This window comes from Eleutherodactylus coqui, chromosome 7 (genome assembly GCF_035609145.1).
Source record: "Eleutherodactylus coqui strain aEleCoq1 chromosome 7, aEleCoq1.hap1, whole genome shotgun sequence".
Lineage (NCBI taxonomy): Eukaryota > Metazoa > Chordata > Amphibia > Anura > Eleutherodactylidae > Eleutherodactylus > Eleutherodactylus coqui.
Genome location: NC_089843.1, coordinates 200,856,992 through 200,868,397, shown reverse-complemented (window position 1 = coordinate 200,868,397; position 11,406 = coordinate 200,856,992). Strand labels below are relative to the sequence as shown.

The following is an 11,406-nucleotide window of genomic DNA, read 5'->3' as shown; positions in this document are numbered from 1 at the left end:
TGGAAGTCCAGAAACATTTTAGTTTTTAAGCACGAGGTTTTATCGGTTAAAGATATTTTATCCATTGCTCTTAATGAATTATATGAATATTATATTGTAGACAGGAAAAACTTTCCTATTTTATCGAGAAAATGGCTGATCGGGGAATGGAGCTCCATCATATAGTGCCACCAAGTGCCCTTTTATGTGGTTTTTAATGTGAATTTTAACAACATGTAATATAGGTAGACAATTTTTGGAATGTTTTATATGGTATGTTTTAATATGTTATACAATGTGTTTTTAATGTACTGTATGAGCATTTTAATATGTCCAAAAATATGTTGTTAAAATAAAAATACCCCTCGGGGTTTGTCAACTTAAAAAAAAAAATCTGTTCTTATCAGTTTAATATCTGATACGTCCCCTATCTGGGGACCATATATTAAATGGATTTTTAGAACAGGGAGCTGGAAAAAGAGCTTGCTCTGTCCACTCCACGCATTGACCTGGTATTGCAGTACCTCCAGGACCGGTGGACCCCCTTTCCTACAACCGTTTCCAAAAGCAGAAAAACAAAACCGACGAGCAAGAGGTGCAGCACAGCTGTGGCGGCTGCTGCTACCACCACCCAAACACTTTGATTGACACTCAGCCCGTCTGCTTGCAACATTGTATCCACTGAGCAGCTGCGTCTGCCAGAGTGTGCACAGCACAGGTACAACTGGAAGCAAAACAACACACACACACACACACACCAGTTCATATGGCAGCCGCACTCTATAGTTCGTACCTACCGCTGTGCTAATAGCCAAGTTGGAAACATCGGGCAGGCACAGCGTATCCTGGCAGCCTGCGTCTGTATGCTCCACGTATTCGGGTCATGGGTGTATGTGCAGGGGGCCCGGAGCCCCAGGGGGCCCATAAAGTCTCTCTTCCGAGCATTGTAAACCAATGCTATCAATGAAGCTTTATAGTTTGGGGGCCCAGCTCCAGACTTTGTACTGGGGCCCCGCAGCTTCAAGTTACACCTCTGGATCAGGATAATGCTAGGCCATTCCAACCAGCCTGTGTGTGTGACCTGCAGTCGCTGGTAGTCGAAAAGCGGCCGGCCCCGGAAGCGCGCTTCAGAGTGGACAGACAGCAGCGGACCCCCAATCACACAGGCCCAAGGCTTGCTATGTAGCACGGAATACCTCATTGGACTGCAGCACTCCACGCGGGCTGAGATACACGCTCCACGTGGGATGGGCAGTATTCGTCCATGAAGATCCAGGCCAACGTTTAGAGATGGAGCAACACTCGGGGAGCAAAGAACTCCAACGAACGGACGTCTACTTTACAAGGATGTATTGCTTTATTCAATGCTTGGACACAGAAACAGTTCAACCGCTCGATTACAGACCGCAGTCAATACAGTAAAGAAAGAAATGTGTCTGTTTAATGTAAACTTGCATGGAGCTCGTTTGTCAGCCACTGACTGAATGCTGCTGCTGCATGTCTAAAACGTGGTCTGACGTTACATGCACCACCAGGGATAAGGCCTTGCCTATAAGCATTCCCCAGCTGGCAAAAACGGAACCTCCCTGCCTATTCCTCACCATGGAAGAACGGAACCTACCTTTTTTTAAAAAAAAGAAAGCCACAGCAGCAGCCAACTAGATTTTGGTAGGCCGCTGTCTCCCCCTTGTGTGCTGCATAAAAAATGCACTCCACTAAAAATAACAATGATCCACGAAATAGAGCGTATGGAGAGAATGAGGCTTCTAGATGAGCCGTCAGGCTATGATAAATTGTATCACACCTGGGCGATATGGATAGATGCCCGGAGCTCACCCCTATTTACCAAGTGGTTACAGACAGGGACATGTGAGTAACACGTTTAAACCACAATCGTAAAGAGAAACAACAATTCCGGAGCCCGCCCCCCCCTCTTTTTGTTTTATTTTCTCTTTCTCCCGTGTCATAGATACCTACCATCCCTTACCACTCCCCCCCCCCCTTACCCTCCCCTCATTCCCCTGTTTGTGGACCTTATAAAATATCACAGACAAACATGATATAGTTCAACTCGAAATTGATTTATTAAGTTTCATTGTCAAAGTTATTTTTACATTGCTTTGAGATAAGGCAAAAGTTCCCCCCCCTCCATGAAACCAATAAAACCTATATTGAATAAAATAAAAATGATGCAGTTACCGGTAGTTCTGCAGCTTCTTGGTGGAAATAAAGACCATCTCCCGTCTCCCAGCTGCAGCAGAGACTGACTAAAATGGCTGCCAAGCCCGGTATTAATGCTTCTAAATTGATGACATCACAATGGAGGGACATCAGCCTGCCATACACCTGGCTCATGACATCACAAAGGAGTGACATCGTCAGCCTTCCAAACACCTGGCTCAATTGCATACAGTATGTATGCATGTATGTATGTATGTGAGTCTATCTATCTATCTTTATTAATTATGTAGAATATAGATATGGATTATTTCTAAATTACAGATTTTGTAGATATAGATTAAAGATAGATTTAAGAGTGTGTGTGTGTGTGTATATATATATATATATATATATATATATATATATATATATAATGTGTATATATATATAATGTATATATGTAAAAAAAAATATAAAATCTGTAGTTATGTATGTATGTATGTATGTATGGCGGGCAAAAAAGGCCTGCTGTATGTTTTTAAGTTCTTCGGATGACCATGCCGCTCTAATATTCTCCTTACTAGGGTCTACTAATGCTGGCCCAGGGGAAGGCAATAAAGCCCTATGGGGCCGAAGCCAATTTCCCTTATTTTAGGTAAAAAGTTTCCATCCGTCCCCACTGGAAATGCGGCCGGCCGAAGAGATCCCTCCAACCGACCGACCGACGCACCTTCAGAGACAAACTAGTGCTTGCTTCTAGTGTCATCGCCGGCTTAACCATCCTTTGTAGGGAGCTGACGAGTCCTGCAGTAGCAGCAGCAGCAGGCTCTGCAAGCCTAGGATGCGTGAGCACGGTGCAAGAGGAAGGACTGAGGGTGTGAGGCTGGGCGCGGTTGAGAAGGCGTGGGGCGGGGCTATGGAAAGTTTTACAAACTCTCCCAGCTGCCTGGGTGCATTGTGGGTGCGCCCAGAGTGCTGGCTGAGCGTGTTGCCTCAAGCCTTGGAAGTGGAGTTGGGCGGGCCGGGCTACAGGTGAAACCCATTTCGGGTTATCGCTTCTCGGTCTTTTGGCTAAGATCAAGTGTACCTGGTACAGGCGGTCTTAGTCAGGAGGTAACTCGGGTACCCCTCTCCTCTGCCTGGCGGGATCGCCCACTCCGGTGGGCTTCACCCGCCTGCTGCTATTGGGGAGAGGGATTAGTCCCAGGGTAAACGAGTCGCGATCCCCCGGCCTCTTCTGGTCTCCGGGCCAGAGGAGGGCACCCACCTAGTTGGACATCACAAGAGCGGTCTTGTGATAACGACGATTTCTAAAATGGGCGAGGGCCCACACGACATACCGGCTTATGCGCGGATTAAGAACACGATACGTGTCTCTTTTTTGGACAGTGCGGACACACGTGGCTTGAAGTATGTGGTCGAGGACGTGCTTAAAGGAGCTTTTAACGTGCAGAAACGCGAAATACTAGCGATACAAGATTACCCCAAGCGTCGGATCTATGACGTAACTTTTACCGAAAATGGCATCTTCCGTGACGTAGTGGCAGCGATTCCCGAGAAAAAAGATCCGAGGCTTGAGGGTGTCTTGCTAGTCGAGCACGTCCTTGACATCACTAAACTCGTAGTGATTAAGATGTATTCTCCCTACATTGACATGAAAGAGGTCGAGGACTTCCTACTACGTTATTTCAAATCTGTCAGATGTATGGGAAAGATTATGAACGAGTTTGGTATTTGGACCTCAAAATGGCGATTCCAGGCCACGTGTGTAAGTGACCCCAGTCGGCCCGGGGGAGTGATCTTACCGCACGCGCGTTTTAAATTGGGGAAAGTGAATGGCGACCTGTACTTTGCGGGAATGCCTGACTTCTGCAGGATTTGCTCACAATACGGTCACCAAAAAGAAAATTGCGCAAGTACATGCAAGAAATGTGGGGGCACAGACCATGAAACGAGTCAATGTAAGAAAGGAAAAGGGTGCTTTTTTTGCGGCGGTGTTGGTCACCTCTACACGTCTTGTCCCCACAGAGCACAGAAAGCGGAGCAGCAAGGGCGGCCCGGACCCGAGGAGCGGCCAGGGCAGCCAGAGAAGCGAACAACACCCCCCCAGGGAGAGGAACCTGAGGAGATGGAGGTCTCCAGTGGACCCCCCAAGAAGGACGGTTTGGAGCAGCGGAGCATCAAGCGGAGGGTGAGTGATCGGCGGACAGGCTCTCCCTCCCGGGAAACCGGTGGAGGTAGTAGGGCCAAGGAAGCCGGTCCAGACCCTCCCAAGATGCCCGCTCAAACGGTGCCTGAGGCGGAGGACCCGGGGGGCACGGCGGCAGCAGCAGCAAACAAAAGGAGGAAAGGCTCGGGCGGAAGGTTATACTCGGAGGTGGTGCAGGGGGGAACTCCGGAGATCCCGGCGGAGCCGGAGGACCCGGAGAAAGTACCCCCTGCGGTGTCATCGCAGAAGGCCCCTCCCCCTCCTCGGCAGGAGGGGGCGGGGGGAGCCACCTCCGAGAGTGGTGGATCAGGAACGAGCCGAGTACCCACCCCGACAGAAGGGGAAGAGATGGAGACGGGAGCTGGCCTGCTAGCCCCCTTGGAGATTCCGGAGGGAATACAGGCGATATGGGATCTTACGCAGATCCCTCTCTCGGGCACCGTAGGGGGTCCACTTAGTGAGGTAGGTTCCTCTCCAGCATCCCCGCTTACGATGGATTCGGATGTGGGGGGGTGCGAGAGTGCCAGCGAGGTCTTTGGCTTGCCCGGAGACTTCTAAGAGAAGACCCTCGTTATCACCTAGTCTCCAATGGCTGCTCTATCGGGACTTACTTTTAATGTCAGAAGCATCGAGAGCCACGTGAGGAGGGTCGCCCTCTTCAGCTATCTGACAATTTTTGCTGCCTCCGTTTTCTTCCTGCAGGAGTGCGGGATCCCGCATAGGGCCCAGTATAAAAAATACCAAGATGACTGGGTACATGGACCGTCGGTCTGGTCCGGCTCTAACGAGACCAGATCGGCGGGGGTCGCCATTCTTTTTAAAGGGAACGTTTTAATTGATACTATTAACGAAATTTTACCAGGCAGAATTTTATTGGTCAAGGCTTTTATTAATGGTATAAAATGGCAGTTTTTAAACTTTTACGGATCAGCAGATAAGAACGAACGTGCAGAAATGCTAGAGATTTTACCCCTTTTTATTAGCGATTCTGATCCTCTTATTTTAGCGGGGGATTTTAATTGCATTTTAAAGGGGGAACGCCGGCTTTCCAGATCAGTAAGTAGAAATTACGACAAGACCTCTGCTATACTAAGCAACGTGATTTTAGACACCAAACTTACTGATGCTTTTAAAACATGCAACCCCAATGCATCAGAGGAAGCCGGCGTCACCTGGAGCAACAAGATCTGCAGCTCCAGGATAGATTTTATGTTTTGTTCTTATCAAGTACTGCCTTTTAGATGTGATTCTTTTACTAACGTGTTTTCTGATCACAAGCTTTTATATTTTAAAGTTGATACCGTTTTTAAGAGAAAAGCCGGTAAGAATGCCTGGAAATTTAACGTGTCCCTTTTAGAAGATCCGCAGATTTTATCTGATTTTATCACTTTTTATAGAAACTGCAGGCGAGTGAAAGATCCCAACACTCCCACCAGCCAGTGGTGGGAGAAGATGAAACAAAAATTCAAATCATTTTTTATCAAGGTTGGGATCGCCAAGGCCAAAGCAAAACGCACATTTTATTCTAATCTGAACACTCGCCTGCAGACCCTGTATAAGTTCCGTGAACATGATATAGAGGTGGACCACGAGATCATCGAGGTGAAGAAAGAGATCGCCCGGTGCCTGGAGCAGAGAGGAAAAGAGATCATATTCCGTTCGAAAGTGAAACATCTGGAGGAGAACGAGACCTGCTCCAGGTACTTCTTTAAGAAAATACGAGACAAGCGGACAGTCCTCGATGATCTCGGTGGCACCAAGGACATACAGGGTATTTTAAAGAAAGTGTATGAGTTTTATGCGGATCTTTTTAATACAAAAACTGTTGACAGTGATTTTATGAACGACTCGTTGAAGGAGATCACTGACGTTTTAGATCCTGGTTCTCGTGAGATTTTACTAAGGGACATCACAGAACAGGAGATTTTAGACACTATTAAAAGTTTTAAACCAGGTAAGGTGCCTGGGCCCGATGGTATACCCATAGAGTTTTATGTCACCTTTTTTGGTATTTTTAAGGATGACCTTTTCTCCCTTTTTACTGAGGTTTTTATGTCGAAAGCCCTCCCGGGGTCCTGGAAGAAGGGTGACGTGTCTCTTTTATACAAGAAAGGAGACAAAACTGATATCAAAAACTGGAGACCGATCACCCTTCTGAACAGCGACTACAAGATAATGGCCAAAATATGCGCAAATAGACTCAAGACCGTAATAAGCAAAGTTGTACACCCCAACCAGGTCTGTGGGGTGCCCGGGAGGAGCATATGGGAGAATCTTAACCTCTTAAAAGATTGTATTAGTGACACAAAGTCCAGGAACGGGAAAATGGCGGTTTTAACTATCGACTTTGATAAAGCCTTTGACCGTGTGTCACATTTTTATCTTTTTAAGGTTTTAGAGAGAATGGGTATACCGGAAGGTTTTTTATTGTCTTTAAAAGCGTTTTACAACAACTGCACGAGTAGAATTTTAGTCAATGGTTTTAGGACACAGGAAGTACTTTTAAAGTCCGGGGTATAGCAGGGGTGTCCCTTGTCCCCACTACTTTTTATCTGCACACTAGAGCCTCTTCTATGCACCATAAGACGGGACAAGCTGATCCGTGGGATCCCCCTGCCCGGTGGGGGGGGGATCGAGGCCAAAGTAGTGGGGTACATGGACGATGTGACAATTCTTGGAAGGGACACCCTGTCGATCCAGAGAGCAACCAGACAAATAGAGTTTTATTGCTGCGCCTCGGGTTTTAAGGTAAATTTTAACAAAAGTAGTATTTTAAATATCGGGGACCTGCCATTGTCAGATGTCCCCATTCCTGTGTCCGACTCGGTGCAGATTTTAGGTGTCTCCTTCAACGAGGACAACAGAGGTCTTAACAGCTGGGACTTGGTGGCACAAAAGATAAACAAGAAAATATGTATGTGGAATATGAGAAGGTTGACCATGGAGGGGAGGGTTTTAATCATAAAAATGGTGATTTTACCGATTTTATTGTATTTAAGCCTAGTGTTCCCCCCTCCTGGTAGAGTTTTTAACAAAATCGTAAAAGCTGTTTTTACCTTCTTCTGGAGCTCCAAAATGGAAAAACTAAAAAGAGAAATAGTAATGAAGCCAAAAATAATGGGTGGTAAAGACTTCCCCGATCTGAAAGCCTTTTTATATATAAAGTATTTTAGCATGTGCCTAGGCGCACTTTTTAAAAACCACGCATGGTCTTACTTTTTACGCTACAACACAGGTTATTTTATGAGGCGGAACGGATGGTTCAAAACGGTTTTAAACTCCCCTTATTCTTTTAATCTGTCCAAAGACTATGCGATTTTAGAGAAAATTGTGGTTTTATACGATTTTACTGGAAAAAGTGCACAGGTTTTAATAAATTCTAAACTAATGATAAAGAGTTTTAAGGAAAGTGGTTTTTATGTTCAAGTCAGCAATTTTAATGAGAGCAAAACAAAAGAAACGTGGAGACTAGTTAATAATCATATTTTTAACCCACAGAAGGAGCTGGCCTGGAGCTGCATACACGACTGTCTTCCATGCCGGGCATTCCAGCATCGTAGAGGACTGACCAACACCGCCGCATGCCCAAGACCCGGATGTATAGAAGAGGAAACAACACAGCATCTGATATGGACTTGCTTTTTAACCAAAAGGATATGGACTAAGTTTTTACCCTTGCTTAAAAGAATAACAGGACTAAAGAAACTAACACTGGAAGGAGTATTATATGGATGTCTGGAATCCCCCACACGGACTCAGAGAATTATGGCATGGAAGATGGTCAACTCGGTGAAGGCAGCTCTGTGGAAGTCCAGAAACATTTTAGTTTTAAAGCACGAGGTTTTATCGGTTAAAGATATTTTATCCATTGCTCTTAATGATTTGTACGAATATTATATTGTGGACAGGAAAAACTTTCCTATTTTATCGAGAAAATGGCTGATCGGGGAATGGAGCTCCATCATATAGTGCCACCAAGTGCCCTTTTATGTGGTTTTTAATGTGAATTTTAACAACATGTAATATAGGTAGACAATTTTTTGAATGTTTTATATGGTATGTTTTAATATGTTATACAATGTGTTTTTAATAGAGATGAGCGAACGCGTTCGTCCGAGCTTGATATTCGTGCGAATATTAGGGTGTTCGGGATGTTCGTTATTCGTAACGAACACCATGCGGTGTTCTGCTTACTTTCACTTCCTTCCCTGAGACGTTAGCGCGCTTTTCTGGCCAATTGAAAGACAGGGAAGGCATTACAACTTTAGGGACAGAAGTGCTGCATAGGCAGGGAGAGTGTTAGGAGTAAGTGTAGCCTTCAAGAACCTCAACGGTCCTTTCTAGGGCCATATTTATCCGTGTGCAGTACTGTCCAGGCTGCTGTTAGCTGTGCTGCATTTTTTTTGGGCTTCTCAAAATCGCCTCTGCAGAGCATTCCACCCTCCATTGATACTGCAGGGAAAGAATTGTATAGGCAGGGCCACAACACAGTTATTATTCATAGAATATACGCAGTGCTGCCTTTTGGTGGAAAAACAAGTGAAAACAAATCTATTTGTCCAGCCTCTGTCCGTCCTTACGGGCGGTGGACACGTGTGAGCTGCGTGAAAAACATTGCTAAATCATACGCACCCAGCTACGCTTTACTGCTGGCTTCGCCATTTGCTTTCCTTAATTGGGAAAAAAAATACCTGCTCTGCCAGAGTTATAATAACTCTGCTACCCTCACGTTCTGTGACACATTAGCAGGGACACAGCACAGTTATTAAACTTAGATTATTCATTCACTAGAGGCAGTGGGGCCTTTCGTTTTCCAAAAAGGGAAAAAATTATATTTGGCCTGCAGTCTTGCGCCAATTTATTTCCTGCCTGTGAAATCAAATCACTGGTAATACAGCATGCTGAGGGGTAGGGGTAGGCCTAGAGGACGTGGACGCGGCCGAGGACGCGGAGGGCCAAGTCAGGGTGTGGGCACAGGCCGAGCTCCTGATCCCGGTGTGTCGCAGCCGACTGCTGCGCGATTAGGAGAGAGGCACGTTTCTGGCGTCCCCACATTCATCGCCCAATTAATGGGTCCACGCGGGAGACGGTTATTAGAAAATGAGCAGTGTGAGCAGGTCCTGTCCTGGATGGCAGAAAGTGCTTCGAGCAACCTATCGTCAACACGCAGTTCTGCGCCGTCCACTGCTGCAAATCCGAATCCTCTGTCTGCTGCTCCTCCTTCCTCCCAGCCTCCTCACTCCACTACAATGACACCTGCTCAGGAGCGGGAACACTCCCAGGAACTGTTCTCGGGCCCCTGCTTAGATTGGGCAGCAGCGGTTCCTCTCCCACCAGAGGAGTTTATCGTCACTGATGTCCAACCATTCGAAAGTTCCCGGGGTCCGAGGGAAGAGGCTGGGGACTTCCGCCAACTGTCTCAACAACTTTCTGTGGGTGAGGAGGACGATGACGATCAGACACAGTTGTCTTGCAGTGAGGTAGTAGTAAGGGCAGTAAGTCCAAGGGAGCAGCGCACAGAGGATTCGGAGGAAGAGCAGCAGGACGATGAGGTGACTGACCCCACCTGGTGTGCAACGCTTACTCAGGAGGACAGGTCTTCAGAGGGGGAGTCAAGGGCATCAGCAGGGCAGGTTGCAAGAGGCAGTGCGGTGGCCAGGGCCAGGGGTAGAGGCAGGGCCAGACCGAATAATCCACCAAGTGTTTCCCAAAGCGCCCCCTCGCGCCATGCCACCCTGCAGAGGCCGAGGTGCTCTAAGGTCTGGCAGTTTTTCACAGAGACGCCTGACGACCGACGAACAGTGGTGTGCAACCTTTGTTGAGCACAGCTCAGCCGGGGAGCCAACACCAACAGCCTCACCACCACCACCATGCGCAGACATATGATGGCCAAGCACCCCACAAGGTGGGACGAAGGCCGTTCACCGCCTCCGGTTTGCACCCCTGCCTCTCCCCCTGTGCCCCAACCTGCCACTGAGATGCAACCCCCCTCTCAGGACACAGGCACTACCGCCTCATGGCCTGCACCCACACCCTCATCTCCGCTGTCCTCGGCCCCATCCAGCAGTGTAGTTCAGCGCACCGTTCAGCCGTCGCTTGCGCAAGTGTTCGAGCGCAAGCGCAAGTACGCCGCCACGCACCCGCACGCTCAAACGTTAACCGTCCGCATAGCAAAATTCATCAGCCTTGAGATGCTGCCGTATAGGGTTGTGGAAACTGAGTCCTTCAAAAGTATCATGGAGGCGGCGGCCCCGCGCTACTCAGTTACCAGTCGCCACTACTTTTCCCGATGTGCCGTCCCAGCCCTGCACGACCACGTCTCCCGCAACATTGTGCGCGCCCTCACCAACGCGGTTACTGCCACGGTCCACTTAACTACGGACACGTGGACAAGCACAGGCGGGCAGGGCCACTACATCTCCCTGACGGCACATTGGGTGAATTTAGTGGAGGCTGGGACAGAGTCAGAGCCTGGGACCGCTCACGTCCTACCCACCCCCAGAATTGCGGGCCCCAGCTCGGTGCTGGTATCTGCGGAGGTGTATGCTTCCTCCACTAAAGCACCCTCCTCCTCCTCCTCCTCCTCTGTCTCGCAATCAAGATGTGTTAGCAGCAGCATGTCGCCAGCAGTCGGTGTCGCGCGGTGTGGCAGCACAGCGGTGGGCAAGCGTCAGCAGGCCGTGCTGAAACTACTCAGCTTAGGCGATAAGAGGCACACGGCCCACGAACTGCTGCAGGGTCTGACAGAGCAGACCGACCGCTGGCTTGCGCCGCTGAGCCTCCAACCGGGCATGGTCGTGTGTGACAACGGGCGTAACCTGGTGGCGGCTCTGCAGCTTGGCAGCCTCACGCACGTGCCATGCCTGGCCCACGTCTTTAATTTGGTGGTTCAGCGGTTTCTGAAAAGCTACCCACGCTTGTCAGACCTGCTCGTAAAGGCGCGCCGGCTCTGCGCACATTTCCGCAAGTCCCACACGGACGCTGCCACCCTGCGCACCCTGCAACATCACTTTAAGCTGCCAGTGCACCGACTGCTGTGCGACGTGCCCACACGGTGG

The 11,406-nt window shown here is 48.4% G+C and overlaps 1 non-coding gene across 1 annotated transcript; it reads left to right on the top strand.

Annotated features, from left to right (window-relative positions):
• The first annotated feature begins 337 nt into the window (after nt 1-337).
• Nucleotides 338-525, top strand: LOC136573982 (U2 spliceosomal RNA). The gene has a single exon (XR_010786174.1). It is a non-coding gene; the product is annotated as a U2 spliceosomal RNA (small nuclear RNA).
• Nucleotides 526-11,406: the final 10,881 nt, after the last annotated feature.